Raw genomic sequence first — 16,514 nt, 5'->3', positions numbered from 1 at the left:
GCCTGTGTCTGCCCACAGTGTGACAGCAGTCGCAATAGGACCTCCTCCTTCTTACAGGTCTGGCTGCAGATCAGCTAATCCAATATCACTAAAGACAATCAGAACAGATGTGACGTAATTTAAACCACTAGGCTTCCGTAAAAGGATTACTCTGAGGTGTTGAGCTGCCCAAGGATGGGGGGGAAAAAGCACTATTTTTTATATAGGGGAAACCTCCTGACACTTCAGAATGTTGTGTGAAAGATGAAATAACTATAATAGAGCATACCAGGTCTTCCTCTGGTGAGCTGGTGGATGAGAAGAAGCACATCAGCTTATAGAGTCACAGGGTTGTAGCTGCAGGTGGTCTCGTCCAAGGCCTTCAAACAGCTCCCCAGAACATTACAAGGAGCTGGAAACCTTTGTCTTCAAGCAGGAATGTGCTCAAAGAGCAAGCCTTGGAAACCACAGCATGTTGTTCCTTCCCTCCCCTCCTCTGTTAGACCTGCCATGCAGACCTTGCTAGAAGGCAAGGCAGGCAGAGGCTTTGCAGAAAATCTGAGCATGGATGCTTTAACATGCAGCCAGACTTTTCCTGGGAATGCAGGGTGCAGTTTGACGGACAATGGGATTTCTGACTAAAAAGGGTGAGGGCATGCCTGCTACAAAGTGTGGTGATTACAGCTCTCGCTTATAAATGCAAAAGCTTGGCCTGATGAAGCCAAGCTTGAGACTCAAATCCTTGCCACCCACTTCCCAAGGTACAGGGTGCTATAAACCTCTGGTGTCAGGTTGTTTTTGTGTGGGGATGGTTTCTTTCACTTTTCCTTTTAAACACTTTTAAGCCGGAGAGTGACAGCACTCCTGGTGTCTGCAGGATATATGCACTCACTGAGATTATGTGCTGCAGAGTACTAAAGCTTTCACTCAGTGAGAGGTGCTCTGTGCAGGTCCTCATCTTCATATAGAGGAAGCCCAAGACTCTTCCTTGTGGATACAGGGGGAGTCAAAGCTGGAGAGATGCAAATCTAACCTGCGTTTAGAGCTGATTACAATAGTAAATATGAGCCTGGATAGCTGAAGGAGAGACACTTGCTTAGCTCTTCTAACAAGCATTTATAGCCACATCCTTCAGGGGAAAAAAGGGATGGGGTCCTTTTTTCTTGGCCTCCAGAGAAGTTAAGTTCTGGCGTATGCCTGATCTGAGCCACTGCTGAGATGGGAGGCTCACAGCAGCCTTACTGACACCCATCTGTGTCTATGGAGAGCTGGCTTTGACTAGGGAATATTGAAACAAACCTGGCAGGTGGCTGCTCTGACCAGGTGCTCATCTGTCCGCTAATGGAGGCATGGCTCTCTATTTCTTCTGCATAATTTTCTTTAGTTCTAGGTGGGTGCCTTGCATTTCTCTGCTTGGTTCTATCTGTATCAATGTATCTGGGACTTAATTTGGCTCTATCAAACATCAGAAGAAGTTGCTTTGCTCTGGCCAGAGTATTTAGGCTAGCTCTGTGCCTTGACCAGCATGCCTCTAGGTCTTGAATAAAAACTCCAAGGGACAGCTTGGGAAATGAATCGTTTTGGGTCTTCCTCTAAAAAAAGCTGGGCATCTGGGAATGGGCAGGATGGGAGATACACCTGTAATGCTGATGACCCTTGGGCATGCATGTCCCAGCCCTCCCTGGCAGAGTCATGAACTCCAGTTGTGAATGGAGAAGTCAATAGGAAGTTCAGCTGTAATATTGATGATCATACTGCCAGAAGATCATATTGCGCCTCAGTAAAGGAAGAAGAAAGGGACCACCTCAGAGTCACTCAGCTCAAATGAGAAGAAAGTCTGAGATCTGTGCCCTTCAGGCTGACTCTCATAAGAGGCTTGATGTTGGGAGGTGCTGAGGTGAAGGGCGGCACAGAGAAGAGGAGTTTTACTTTATGCACATAACCACCACTTTCTGCAAAGCAGAAGGCCTGACCAGACCAAGGAAGATCTGACCTGTGGCCTTTGATTTGGTGGGAAGTAAGCCATAGTGGGGAAAAACCTGGGGAAAGAGCTTGCAGCAGGGGATGCCCCCTGGACACAGCTTAACCCATACCCTCTCCACATTAGCAGTCAGGACTGACTGCCCTCAGCCAGGGCACTGCATCTACAGGGGTCTTCCCTGCTGCCAGCCAAGTAATAGTTTCCATGATGGGCAAATGTGGGCAAGCAGGAAGAGACTGTCTCTTCTGTGAGGTGAAAGCACTTCTGTGAGGTGTCACCCACTGTGTGGTTTTCCTGTGTGGCACCCAGGGAGGACGTTAACAAAGAGATGTTCCTCTGGGGTCAAGAGCTAAGTCTGAATCATTAGTAGAACCTAGTCTGGACCTTCAAGACTTGGCCTTAGCACGAACCCTTCCAGGGCAGAGAGAACAGGGCATGTTCTATCCCTTGTCAGAAGTCCACAGAAGTCACTGCCACACTGGTGGGGTGTATTAAGCTAATAGGAGCAACTCTGAGCAGGGCTGATTTTTGGTATCGGCTTTGGACCTGCACTGCCACTGGCGTGTGGGACACAACCTTCTGCTGGCCTCATTGACCTCCACGGAGAGGATGGTAGGCATGGAAAGCCTGAAACATCTCTGCCTTGAAGCAGGCTGTGTCATCTGACCTTTTTTCCTTTCCACAGGCAGACACTGGCCACAGGCCTTGTGGGTGGCAAAGCCACACAACCCTACAGTGCCCTGTACCCTTGCAGCTGGGCTGCCTCTGGGTTTCTTCAGGAGAATAATCCACTGAACCCCTCCAGCTCATGTCCTGTGCAACAAGGACCATCCCGAACAGTTGTGCCAGTCTGACACCTGGGTTTATGGATCTGTGCCTTTCTGTGGCTTCTCTGGTGTCTCATGATGGTTCAGCCCATGCTCCAGCCTTTCTGGTGGGGAGGGAGAGCTTCGTAGGAGCTCTTCTCCAGCTCTCTTCTGTTCTCAGAAAGCTCACAGGAACTCACTGTCTTTAGAAGCTCTTACCCTCTATCAAATCTGCCTGAGAGGGCTTTGTGAGTCAAAACATTAAAAGATGGGGGAATGAGGAGCAGATAGAGCTCTTGCTTAGGTTTTTTATGGCCTTAAGAAACCATGTTAAAACCATGGTTTTTAAAAAAGAGGAGTTGTTTCCAGGAAAAGTTTTCCAAAGTCTCGACTTCCTTTCCAGCATCATGAAAGCCGTTCTTTGATAAATATTGTAATTAAAAAACCCAAGAGTCTTATTTTTTCTCCATTTTTATGGTATAAATTCAGCAGGGGAAGGGAGAGCTTAGAAATAAAATGTCTGTATTTTCTCATATAAACATATCGTTCTTCAGAAGACACTTCCTCTTTTGACAAGGATCTTTCCGTCGGAAAACTGTTGCCCTGACAGCCTGGGGACAGTAAAACTTGTCAGCATAAGGAAGAAACTGAGTGGCCCAACTGGAGTGGGTTAATGCTTGTATTAACAGGGCAATTACCCCTCTAACTCAAAGGTGGTGGTGCCAAGTGATCCCTTCCACTCCCCATGATCCCCCCTCAAGCTCTAACACAGCTGCTGACTTGCAGCACATTTCTTTTCCTAGATGTCACCTTGGGCTTTTTTTCCCTGCCTCTCCGGATTTCTGGGATGCTTGAACTCATTTCTGACTGTGGTATTGCTGATGTGGATGGGCTGGGCTGCATTTCTAGGATCTGATTCAAAACCCGCTAAAGGCAGGAGCAATTTGCTGTTGAAGGCAGTGGTCTCTGGAGAAGGAACTGTGTAACTGCTATTTTTTTTTTAATCCAGACAATCCAGGGAGCAAAGAAAAAAAAAAAAAACACCCACATTTTATTTTAAAAGTAAAGTACTCAGGCCAAGTCTGCCAGCTGCTGAGCAGCCAAAACAACGATCCTGGTTAAACAGGGTATTGCATCAGATGCCTCAAAGCAGTGAGAGATACTAAATTGCTCATCCCTTGGGAAAATTGAGGTTGTCCTCTTTAAAAGAGATATTTTGCTTTCTCTCTTCAGATTTTGTGTTCCAAACAAATGGAAGGGCTTTGTGAAGAGAAGGGAGGAAAAAGAAAAATCCAATAACCTCACGGTGAGCATCTCAAGGGTCTGCAATACATCCAGTTGGCCACAAACATCTGTAAGCTCTGGCCATGCCAGCGTTGCCTTTGTCTATGGAAGGAGAGCACAGCACAACCCATGCTGTCCATACCATTGAGCAGGACTTGAGATCATACCTCCAAGAGAGGGCAGAGGGGTTATAGAGATTGCTGTGTTTATCAACTGGGAGTACTCCTGGGAGGAGGAGGGATTGCAAATTATTCCTGCTTTAAAAAAAAATTTCAATATTCATAGAGGCAGTAGATCCTGCAGAGGTGTTTCTGCACCATGCACCAAGTGTCTAGGCTGACACATGCCACCAGAGATAAGGTTCAGCAGAGAAAATTGTGGGCAATGTAGGTTGGATCCATGAAATTCTCAAAATAAGAGTTTCTACTGACAGACCCAAATTCCTGCTTTGCTGGTGGATTACAGGGGGTGGCTAAGCCGTCAGTAGAACCTCATTTGCCAAATTCTACTGCAGAAAATCTGACAATAAAATCCTCCCTAAAGATGAGCAACTCTTATTTGGAGGAGCTGATACCTGCCTGCTAGGAAGAGAGGAGAGATGCAGCATTTTGGAATGGCTGGTGTGACTCTCCAGGCTGTGAGGGTCAGATGCAGCACAGCAAAGGATGCAGCTCTGCAGATGTGGATGGGGTACTGGGCTCCCACCTCAGCTCAGGATCTGACTCTATGGCCATGTTGTGATCTTGGAGGGTGGATGATGTGAAATGATTCACCGTCATCAAGCGTTGGCATTTGACATAGTTGAGTCAGGGCCAGCAGGCTTAAAAACTGGTGGATTGGCAAAACGTTTTAGGAAGAGGGAAGATATTAGGTCTTCTCCTTTGCCTGCTGGATTGTGGACCTCTGGACAGTGGCCATCTGGCATGTGATGCTCTTCTCAGCAAGCACAAGGCAAAGCTGGTTGGCAGAGTGTGTAACCAGAGCTTTGCTGGGTCTACAGAGAGCTGACTTTTGCTGCCTCTCACAGATGCCTTTGGGCCTGTCTTCGCTTGGGAACTCTGGGCCTGTGGGAGGCTGGGGGCTTCTGCTCATGAAGGGTGATGGGAGTGCATCTTCATCCTGGCAAGTGACTGGCTGCTCCTGTCCTGCGTCCTCTCCATGTCCCCACTGGGTGACCCATGGATCCCACACCCTGCGTTTGTGTGCCCTGAACTTACACGGAAATTCGCCGCTTTTGGGGCTGCTCAGTTTTAGTTTGCTGCATTTCAAAATCTTCAAGTATCCTTGTAACTACAAGAGGCTGAAGGAGAAATGCCAAATGGTCCGTCTTGTGACAAGCTGCAGACACCAGTGACCTGCCAGGAGAACAGGACCCAGTAGCAGTTAGTGATTAAAAAAATGTATGTATAGGTAAACCTTGGTAGCAGCTTCTCACGTGGGGGCCAAGCTGCAAGTGAGGAGGTGCCAGGGAAGATGTGTGAGATTTGGGTGGCTATTTAATTGGTATAATTACAGTCATTGGGACTGGATTTCTTATTTGACTTTCCTTGGGCTTCATCCAAGGCTTGCTGAAAGTTAACATTATTTTATTTTCCACTGACTTCCGTGGGCTTTGGATCAGGATCTTTGTGTCTACAAGGTTATCTCAACTTCCTGGAACTCGTTTACTGTTTGAATTCACTATGTATATTTACTGCCAGGTTGCTTTTTTCTTTTGCTCCTGCCATTTGATTGCAAAAAGTTCCTGGCAGCTGTTGGTTACAGGACTGGTGTTGCTCTCCCAGAAAGTGCCATGCATGTCCTCGGGTGTCCCCTTCTCCAGCTGGCTCCACATAACTCTTAAAACATCAGAAGATCCACTATGAGCTTGCCTCTTGCAAACCAGTAAGAGCAGCTAAAGAAGATTCAGGTCTGACAGGCAGCGTTATTCACATTTTTCTTTTATTTTTGAGCCTTGGACACTCTTTCACAAAGACATGGGCTCCCCACAAGATGTGTTTGCTCTGACTCCATTGCCTGTTTATTTGCCTGGTTGCAGTCAGGCACAGAACCAGCTGGAGCCACCCCAAGCCCTGCCTGCACCTCTAACTGCCCATCGATCTCTCTGAGAGCCTTGCCTCTTCCCGCATAATGTGTGACCTTTCTGCTGGGAAGACAGGAATGCCAGAGCACCAAGCTCCTAGTTCTGAGCAGTAGCATGGGTAGGGCAGAACATTTTATTAGCTGGAATAATGAATGTGGCTTCATCAGTCTGCTCAGTTAATAAATAAGCATGGATAAATCAAGTGTTCTGATTGGCTCAGGTAGCATTTATTTGAATTATGGCAAGTGATACACATACATTTTGGGGGTGACTGTGTCTTTTTTCTAGGTGACCAGGAGGAAGAGTAGTAGCCTTGCAGTCACAAACCTGCTCTTTGGGCTGAGAAATGGGGGGGGCTGATGTCACCTTGTGTGTACAGCTTGGTATTGTGGTCTTCAGCAGCACAGAAGTCATGGAGACCTGTCTATTGTCCACTTTGACCAACAGCTTTTTGTTCAGGTAAGGAGGAAAAGCCATTTTATGAGCAATAAGGATCTGAGTTTGCCCAGTCCATACTACAAGTCCTTCCCTCCTTTTTCTGGTACTGACATAATACTGATAAAAGCAGAAAAAATTCTAGTAAAAGCCTTGGCTGCAAGTATTTAGTGTCTTCTGAAGAACAATGAGATCTGGCATGTAAAATAGAGGAATGCAAAGCGAGGGGGTGACCTGGAGAGCAGGGGTTGCGAAGGAGCAGGGCTGAGCCTCTGCATTGCCTGTGTGTCCTTCTCATTGGACCCCCAGCAGCTGATGGAGAGACATCAGGGGAAACAGTCCGCCTCACTGCATCTCCTGAGGGGCATCTCCAACCTCTCACCCAGGAGAGCAGGTGTATTGTTGAGCAAGGCTCTGATGATCCTGCCAGAATCACCACCAAAGTGTATTTGATCCCAAAGCTTTTGGTCTGCTTTTTTGGAACAAAGTGTCCTCAGTAATATCTACAGACCTGCAAACAAGTGTGTAATTTGCTTTTCCACTTGAACTGGGGCAGGTTGATGGACATCTTTTAAGATATTTAATTGGGTGGGAGTTGGAACTAGATGATCTTCCATGTCCCTTCCATCCCCAATCATCCTATGATTTTATGACTAATGAAAATTCGAATATTCTAGGAAAATGCTGGTTTGTGTCTCATCCAGGAGTCAAGACAGTCTTTAAATTTTGGGAACTGGATGAAAAAAAACCCCCAGCTTTTAAGCCAGCCCCCTCCCCCCCTTGAGCATTTCTGAGCCTGCCGAGTAGACCTGCACTCCCATGTGAGGGACAGCCCTTTTGCACACCACATCCATTTCTTGGAGAAGGTGTTGGTGTGTGAGTGGTGATTTGCATTTCAAAGGTTGACGAGAGAGTATACAATTAGGAGCAGAGGTACCTACACAGACAAGCTTTACATTGTCACTCTCAAGGGAAATGTTTCCCTTGAGTACACAGAGTCAAAGTGCAGTTTGCAATATATATATATAAAGCCGGGGACAAACTGGAGCTCTCTGGCTTTATTCTGGCTCACTGCTAGCCCCGTCCTCTTCTGCCCTGCTGCAGGGACCCTCCACAGTTCTACCGTGGGCAGCTGCGTAGGTCTGCTTGAAGTCTGCTCTTTCAGCAGCATGAGGACATGTGGAATTACAACTGCTCTCAGAAAGCCTGTGTGTGGTCATTTCTAACCCAGATGGCTGGGAAAAGGTCTGCAGAGGGTGACCCCTGCTCTCAGTTAAGTTTTAAGCATGTGCTGCTGAGTCAGAAAGACCCCAAAATGTATTACTTGAAGGGATTTTTTATTTTTTTATTTCAAAACAATCCTGGCACTTAGGTCACATCTTAATGTTTGGGGTTTACATCATGTTGTTCTTTATAAGCAATTCCCACAGGTCAATAATGCTGTGTGAAGAGATTAATTAACTTTGCAGGAGTCACTGCCCCCTGCAGTGGAAACTGGAAGGGCTTCTGCTGGCCAGGATGGATCCCCTGGGCTGTGTCTGCAGGCTGGGCAGGAGCAGGGCTCAGCTCCCTGGGGTGTGTGAGCACACCAAAGGCCATCGCCCACGGGACTGCTCCGCTGTGTCAGAGTGCTTCAAACTGACCAGTGTCGCCATGACCTTATTCCCCAGCTTTCTCCTATTCAGTCTCCTTTGGCTCTGGTTGTATTTTTACAGCCCCTGTCAAATACTGAGTAATGCTGCCTCTTGCCAAGGTGATCACTGGCCAAAACTCCTCTTTTAATGCCAACTGCAGGTGATGGCTCTGGAGTGCCTGTGGCTGCACCAGGAGAGCAGACCTAGAGAGCAGGTGGCTGGGGACGTGCCTCCCCTTCCAGAGCAGTTTTTGTTTCAGCACAGCTGAAGGGCAAGAGGATAGCACCGAGGTGTCAGGCCAGGTTGAAGTTGTGGTAGGTGGTGCACAAGTGTCTGGGGAGATAAAAATGTGAGGAGGTGAGCCAGGCAAACAGCAGGGGATGAGAGATGGTGCACCCAGGAGGAGGTGTTTTGCAAGCAGGGCTCAGGGCTCTCCTTGGGGACACAGAACAAAGCCCCACAGGGCATTTTAGAATTCTGGGTTACCTTCTCCAGACATGCCATATGAGGAAAGGCTGAAAGAACTGGGTTTGTTCAGCCTTGAGACGAGAAGGCTTAGGGGAGACTTTATTACCATGTACCAATACCTAAATAAGGTGGCTACCAAGAAGATGGAGACTCCCTTTTTACAAGGAGTCTCATGGAAAAGACAAGGGGTAATGGGTACAAGTTACTCCAGGGGATTCTGACCGGACTCCAGAAGAAAATTTTTCACCATGAGAACAGTTAAACTTGGAATCATCTCCCAAGTGGTGGATTCCACTACACTGGACAGATTTAAGACTCAGCTTGACAGGGTGTGGGCCAACTCAAATTATAGTATTACCTAGAAAAGTTGGACCAGGTGATCCTTGAGGTCCCTTCCAAACTGGCATTCTGTGATTCTGTGATTATCACAGGGCTGGTGCGTTAATTCAATACCACTCTGTTGTCTTGGGGGGGGAGGACAAGTGAGATACCTCTGGCAAACCTGAAACACGACTTTGAATTTCTCCTACAACTCTCAGCTCCTGCTGCAGACCTGAAAACTTCTCCAAGCTCCAAACTTCTGATGTTTTGGGACCCCAACCTGAGCCATCACACTGTGCTGCTGTAGCAAGGTCTGGGCATGCTGACCCACACATTGGCTCAAACCCCTCACCTGGCTGAAATGTCAGCCAGGCACCTGGGTGTAATTGTATACTTACTCAGAGAGGTGTTTTGTTCTTTTTTTAATCTGTTAATATAAAAATCCCTGCTCTGCTTAGAGACTCAGGAGTACAAAGTGTTTTTTGCAGGCAGCAGGCACACCGTGTTCTCAGAGAGCAGCATGTAGGTACACAGCTCTGCCCTAAGAAGAGCAATTCAGAGTTAGGATTTACCTTGGCATTATTCAGTACCACCTCACACACAGATTTAACCTCTCCCCAAGCCTGAGGTTTCCTGCTGTATTTTTTTGGAAAGAAAGCTGCTTTCAAAGTATTTATTTGTTTGTTAGTTTCCTTTTATCTTTTTCTTTGTTTTCTTCCTTCTTCCACTTCTTCTTCTCAGCACCTGGCTCACTGGTCCTGTTACAGAGTTGGTAACAGTGCTCAGAGCACTCCCTTTACACCACTTCAGCTTCTCTGGGTAAATAACGATGCTGAGGCGTGTCTGGTTTCGAGACCTTCTGATTAATTTCAATGCTGATGTGGCAGATCCCAGAACATCTAAAGCAAAGCTTTTCCAGCAGAAACAGAGAGGTGCTGCCAGCCCTTTGCCAAGCCCCACTTGCAATAGCGGGGACGTGTTGGATGCTTGTGGCTAGCAAAAGAAATTCATCCTAAGGAGTATGTGGAGGGGAAGGGGCTTCAAGTGACACAGAAATAGAGAGACTTGACAAAATGCAGGTGAAGGGATTGTCTGCTTTTTGTTAGTGCACAGGAAAAAGCAGAGGTGTGGAAGTTCAGGCAGTGTTGAACTCAGAGAGTGAAGGTTTCTATCCTCCCATGCAGACAGAGGGATGGCAAGGGCAGAAAGGGTGGCTGGGTCCCACAGAGGACCTCTCCCAGGGACACCAAGTCCCCAGCCTCAGGTACGACCCGACTCCTGCACCCACAGTGCATCACACTTGCCTGTCCTGACCAGGCTGCCCTGGACCAAGACGGCTCTTTCTGCATCAGGGGAGCTGGTGAAGCACTCATGTCCTGTGCTGGAGGAGAAGGTCCTGGGACATCTGCCTCCTCTGGTCTTTCTTCCAGCACAGGCATCCTCTGACTTCTTCCCCTCCACTGCTGATTCAGAGACTGAGAGATCAGATCCACACCGTACAGATGTCCCTTTTGTATCTGTGAGCTGGAGAAACATTGAAACAGGAGAAAATCAAAGGGACAAAAATGTCAAGTTAATTTTTTCCCATAGAATGCCCCTTAACATTTAGAGGGAGCATGGGGAGAAGGGAATTACATATTCAAACCTGGAATTTTTCTCCTCCAGAAAAAAAATACCACTTATGGGGTGTGTTTTCTTTTGTTTGTTTGTTTTCATATGAGCATGGAATGTGATTTTTTTGGAAGGAACCACTGTGTATCAACAGCCATGAAAGGTGGGATGTTGCCATACTCATTGAGGAGTCAGCACATTCAGCTAGGACCTGGGATATGCCTCCACGGAGGAGAGACCTAGGGGAAGCTGCATCCTCCCTCTGCATGCATTTCTCCTCCTGAAAAGTAGGGTTGATAGTACTGCTTTTCTATCCAACGTACTTCACAGCAGCTTGGTGGGACGTACTGGAAACTTCCATTAGTAGCAACTCCATAAAGCCACAGGGAGATTTTTTTTTTTTTTTTCTGGGCAGTTGTGCTCCAGTGCCACCAGGCAGCCTAGGAGGATGACTTTAGAAAGGCACTGTTTGCTCTTCCTGCTTCTCATCACCAGGCAGACCCAAGGCGGCAGAAACTCATGCGTGATAATTGCTGTGTCCTGGGGCAACGTGGCAGTTATAAATAAGTACATAAAAGCAAATTACCTGTTCAGAGGCAAGTGTCCAGGTGGAAGACATTATCTCTGTCTGCAGCTCTGATTGCACCATAGAGCAAAAGAAACTCCTTCAGGTCTTTGCTTTCCCTCCTTGGCTCTGTTGGTTCCCAGCAAAGCCAGCCCAGAGTGGGGCAGAGTGGTGGCTGCAATGCTTTCAGCTCCTTCTTCCCTTTGACCTTCAGGGGTACAAATGTCTTGTGGCCTTCAGGCTTTGCTGTGCAGCTTTTGTTGGGTGGGAAGCCAGGCCACCCCTGCTGCTCCTCCTGTGTAGTGTTCAGCCACCTCCCGACTGCTTGTTGTGGCTTTCACCCAGCCAAAGCTCTCATGGACTCTCTGGGTACCTCTCCTGTTGGCATCAGTATCTGTGGTGCTTATGGCCCCTTGCTAGATAGTTTGGAGATCAGCTTCTGATGGGAAGTAGATGCATGGATGACTTAAGCCTGGTTTAGTCTTTACTGCAGTGTGTCCATGCCTGCAGCATGTCCATGCCAGTAATTTATTGGTGTCCACAGCCAGAGGATCACCCTTCTGACTCTGTTCCTGACTGGTGTTGCCATCTGCATGCACTATCAGCATGCACACGCTCTCAGGTGCACAGCTGAAGAGACGGACTGTCTCTTCCTACCCCTGTGCTTTATTCAGGTTGCATCAGGCAAAACATACCTGCAGGCAGCAAATGCCTCTGTTCTCCTCAAAGTGTGCTTCAGCCAGGGGAGGAAACATGTTGCACCAGTTTCACATCTGAGATGCGGTGGCAATTGGCAGAAGAGACTTGTGAACATGAGAGAGCTTCAACCAGAGAAGCCTGTTGCCATAAAAGGCTTTTTTCTTTTAAGCTAGATGTACTTTGTGGCTTTTTATTTAATCCTGCAAGTGTATTTGTGTCCCCTTGTGCACAGGCATCTCCCAAGTACCTTGAATTCTCCATCTAGGACCATGCCCTGGTATTTCTCAAAGCTGGAAGATGTGTTTGTTACTGGCATGTCAGGAGGTCCTTCCTGGGCTGTTTTTAGTTGAATTACAATTTCCAGATGCTGAGTCAGGCAATAAGCATGAACCCTGCTGAGGTTATACATGGAAAGTGAGAAGGGTTCTCTTGATACTACCAGGAATTGCCCCCTCACAATTTGTTGGTGGTGAAGCAAGGCAGGCTGCATGTCCTTGAATCACTGCAACCCATCTTGTCAGACTGTAGGTCCTGAAGAAGTTTCTTGTTAAGCTCCAGCTCATGGAGTCACATGAGCTTGTGTGCAGCCAGACTTTCAAGAGAAGAGAAACTTTCAACTTTCATAAAGTTCTCTGGACCTAAAGCCAGTTTTGGGATAGGATGCACTCTTCTGCCTCTGGTGTGGATGAAGAGGGTTTGGAGGAAAGTGCTCTCTATGCTTTCCTCCTTGTCCAGGTGGGAATACCCTTTCTCCCAACCTGTGTACAGCCCTGCTCCCACAGACTGGGCATTGGGACGCCACAGTTGCATGGTGAAGGATTAGGTAATTTCCTTCCCTTCTCCTCTGGAAGGTGTTTTGATTAATATAACCATTGTGTTCCCAAATTAGCTTGTGTTCCTGGCTTTGCCCTTAGGCTGGCTTTTCCTGTTGCAAGCCTGCTCTGGCACAGTGATACAGCTTTCCATGAAATCCTTTCCACAGCATTGCAGCTTATATTGGGGTGGATCCAGCTATGCTCAGTCTACCTCAGGCTGATGCTGAGACTAAAGAGAGCTGTTCTTACAGCCCTGCAGCTCTCCAGTGCCTGTGTGGAAACTTTCAAACAGCCCAAGCTTTGATGTGAGGCTTTGTGGACCATGGCATGTTCAGGACAGAGACCAGGAGCAGCTGGTACAATCGTGCATCTCCTTCCTTGCCATCATAGCAGATAGAATATTAACTTCTGGCACAACTTAAGATGCACACCTCTGGTATCTCAAGCCACCCTGACTAGATGGGTCTGAACCCACCTAGCATATCCCTCTGCCAGTCACACTCCTGTTTCTGCCAACAAGGATTGTTCTGAATGGAATCAATGTGAAGTTCTGGGAGAAAACCCTGGAGAGGCCCTACAAGAAAGCTGGAGAGGGACTTTTTACAAGGGCATGTAGTGATAGAATGAGGAGTGACAGTTTCAAAATTAAAGAGGGTAGATTTAGCTTAGACATTCTTTGCTATGAGGGTGGTGAGACCCTGGAACAGGTTGCCCAGAGAAGCTGTGGATGTCCCATCCCTGAAGGTGTTCAAGGTCAGGATGTATGAGACTTAGAGCAACCTGGTCTAGTGGGAGGTGTCCTTGCCCATGGCAGGGACGTTGGTTCTTTGAGATCCCTTCCAAACCAAACAGTTCTACGATTCTATGAAAATTAAGAGTAGAATCTGAAATATTTTCCAAGTACGAACAAGATAAACACACACACACAGAGCAATTAATCAGGGGCTCCTGTATGCCATGGAGAGCAGGAGCTCCTTGCAGTGTGGGTCTAGTTGGGCATGCCCTGAGAAGCTGAAGGTACTGCTTGGCACACCTCTGTGGTGTTAAGTCTTATCCCCAGAAGATGTGTCCCTGGGACCAAAATCAGCTGGTTAACACTCATTCATTGCTGGCTGAGCCATGGGAGGTGGTGTAGCTTCACAACCCTCCCCCTGTGGAGATAATTGGTTTTAAATTAATTATTTGGCAGAACAAGTGTAAACTCTGCTTAAAACATCTCCAAAGAGGGATGGAGGAACTAATGAACCACCTGGATATTTGCAAAGTGCATGCCATCATGCCTTGAAACAGTCAGGAGCGATCTTCCACCAGGCTTCAGATGGACTTGCACAGTAGGAGCCCTGTTATGGTCAGGAGGGAAGAAGAAAGAATGCTGCAAGAAGTGATGTTCTTCATGAGGCCAGTGGGCAACATGGGAAATAGCTGGGGAGGAAAGAAAGAAGTTACATTCTCCATCAGCTAATTTAACACTAATCTCCTCATCAAGGCCATCTACTTCTGTAATATTTTGATCATCAGTGGGCCCAAAGAAAAAGTTATTGAACTCTTGGCTTCTGATTGCCATTTCTGCAGGCTAGAGTGGCTGGAAAGGAAAGGGAAAGAATTAGGTACAGATGTGCTCCTCATGACTAGGTGGACCTCCACTTAGTCAGGGATGACCAGCAGCCTCTAGGTCATGCAGCTGATGGCTCCAACAGGGACAGTTCTGCTGTGACATCCTCTTCATAAATATGTTCACTCTGTTGCAGCTCTGTGCTCACACTCCCTATGTGCACAAGGAACAAAAAAGCCCCATCAGATACCTTGCTTTGCAGGTTGAAAACCTGTGGTTTGGTACCTACTTTGTTCCCTGTCCACAGGGAGTCCACAGACTCAACTCTTTCTTCTTCCCCACCATGCTTCTCTTCATGATCCCTCTCAACCTTCATTTTGGTAAGATGAATAGCTAAATTCTTTGTTTCCTTCATAATTCCAGGTCTCCATTTCCCCATGGCCCCTTGGGCCATACCTAGCAGCTGCTCCTGGAGGGTTTAGCTTCCTTCTTTGAAAACAAGCAACTGGAACTGCAGGCAACATCCTGTGTTGCCCATTGGCCTCATCATGAGCATCACATTATTGCGGCATCATTTCTTCTTCCCTCCCGGCCATAACAGGGCTCCCACTGGGTAAATCCAGCACAATGGCACCAGGACTCTGGAGGAATTTCTGGGATTGCAGGTTTCTCTCTTGATCCATGAACACTCCTAACTGAACACGCTCGGGTCTTTCTGTCCTTCAGTCCCTTCCTGCTCAAGGATACCCCTGGTCTTCATCATCACTCCAGGTACATGATCTTGCCCTTGGGACTAATGAATTCCATCTTGTCCTCAGGGTCTAACTGCTTCACTCATGAGATATCCACTCCTTCTCTGACTTTGGAGAAAGATGGACATCCTCAGGTCCTACATGTCACCCCAGCTGACCAGGAGCAATTCTCCTCCTATATAATTGTTATTCCTTTCTCAGAGGGAAGAGGCTTGTCCCAAACTTGGTTTGCAACTCACAGGATGTTATTGCCAATTCCTGGGGTCTCACCTCCAAAGTTCATGTGTACCATATCAGCACTTTCTTCCAGCCTGTGTTGGGTTTGCATGATAAGTTTTTTGTAATGGGGTGGGGGGCAAAACAGACTCAACTTGGGGGAATCAGTTTAATTTAGTAGCAATCAAATCAGAGTAAGATGATGAAAAATAAACCAAAACCTTAAAAATGCCTTCTCCCCACCCCTCCCTTCTTCCCGGGAGGGGGCCAGGCTACAAGGGTGGTTTCTGAGAGAAGCTGCCAGAAGTTTCCCCCATATCTGATAGAGCCCATGCCAGCTGACTCCAAAATGGACCAGCCTCTGGCCAAGGCCAAGCCCATCAGCAACAGTAGTAGCACCTCTGTGATGACATATTTAAGAAGGGGAGGAAAAACTGCACAACAGCAGCTGGAGAAAGGAATGACAATATGTGAGAGAAACAACTCTGCAGAAACCAAGATCAATGAAGAAGTAGGAGAAGAGGTGCTCCAGGTGTCGGAGCAGAAATTCCCCTACAGCTCATGATGAAGACCTTGGTGAAGCAGGCTGCCCCCCCTGCAGTCCATGGAGGTCTATGGTGGAGCAGATATGCACCTGCAACCCGTGGAGGACTGCACACCAGAGCAGGTGGATGCCCAAAGAAGGCTGTAACCCCATGGGAAGCCTGTGTTGGAGCAAGCTCCTGGCAGGATGTGTGGACTCTTGGAGACAGGAGCCCAGCCTGGAGCAGGTTTGCTGGCAGGACTTGTGTGAACCTGTGGGGGACCCATGCTGGAGCAGTCTGTCCCTGAAGGGCTGCACTTTGTGAAACAGACCCATGCTAGAGTGGCTCCTGAAGAACTGCAGTCTGTGGGAAGGGCTCATGTTAGAGGACTTTGTGGACTCACATTGGAGCAGGGAAAGAGTGTGAGGAGTCCTCCCCTGAGGAGCAAGGAGGGACAAAGACCACAACTGACCACAACCCCCATTCCCCATCTCCCTGCACTGCTGGGGGAGAGGAGGAAGAGAAATCAGAAGTGGAGCTGGGCCCAGGAAAAAGGGAGGGTGGGGGGAAGGTGCTTTAAGATTTGGGGTTTATTTCTCATTATATTAGTCTGATCTGATTGCTACTAAATTAAACTAACTTCACTGAGTCGAGTGTTTTGCCCACACTGGTAACTGCTCATGATCTCTCCCTTTCCTTATCTCTATTTCTCTCCCCTGTTCAGCTGAGGAGGAGAGCGATAGAGCAGCTGTGGTGGGCACCTGGCATCCAGCCAGGGTCAACCCACCA

The 16,514-nt window shown here is 47.7% G+C and overlaps 1 protein-coding gene across 2 annotated transcripts in view; it reads left to right on the top strand.

Annotated features, from left to right (window-relative positions):
* The window catches only part of RRBP1 (ribosome binding protein 1), a 78,247-nt gene that overhangs the window by 29,525 nt on the left and 32,208 nt on the right, over window positions 1-16,514 (top strand). Inside the window, exon 1 of one of the 2 annotated variants that reach the window (XM_051613667.1) lies at window positions 4,057-4,072. The exons of the other annotated variant lie outside the window; for it this stretch is intronic. The gene's annotated coding sequence lies outside the window, so the exon portion shown is untranslated. Of the gene's footprint in view, window positions 1-4,056; window positions 4,073-16,514 lie in introns of those variants that run through there. 2 annotated transcript variants of the gene reach the window in all.

The sequence above is a fragment of the Apus apus genome, chromosome 3, assembly GCF_020740795.1.
Source record: "Apus apus isolate bApuApu2 chromosome 3, bApuApu2.pri.cur, whole genome shotgun sequence".
NCBI classification, from domain to species: domain Eukaryota; kingdom Metazoa; phylum Chordata; class Aves; order Apodiformes; family Apodidae; genus Apus; species Apus apus.
This window is presented reverse-complemented; position numbering and strand designations above follow the sequence as displayed.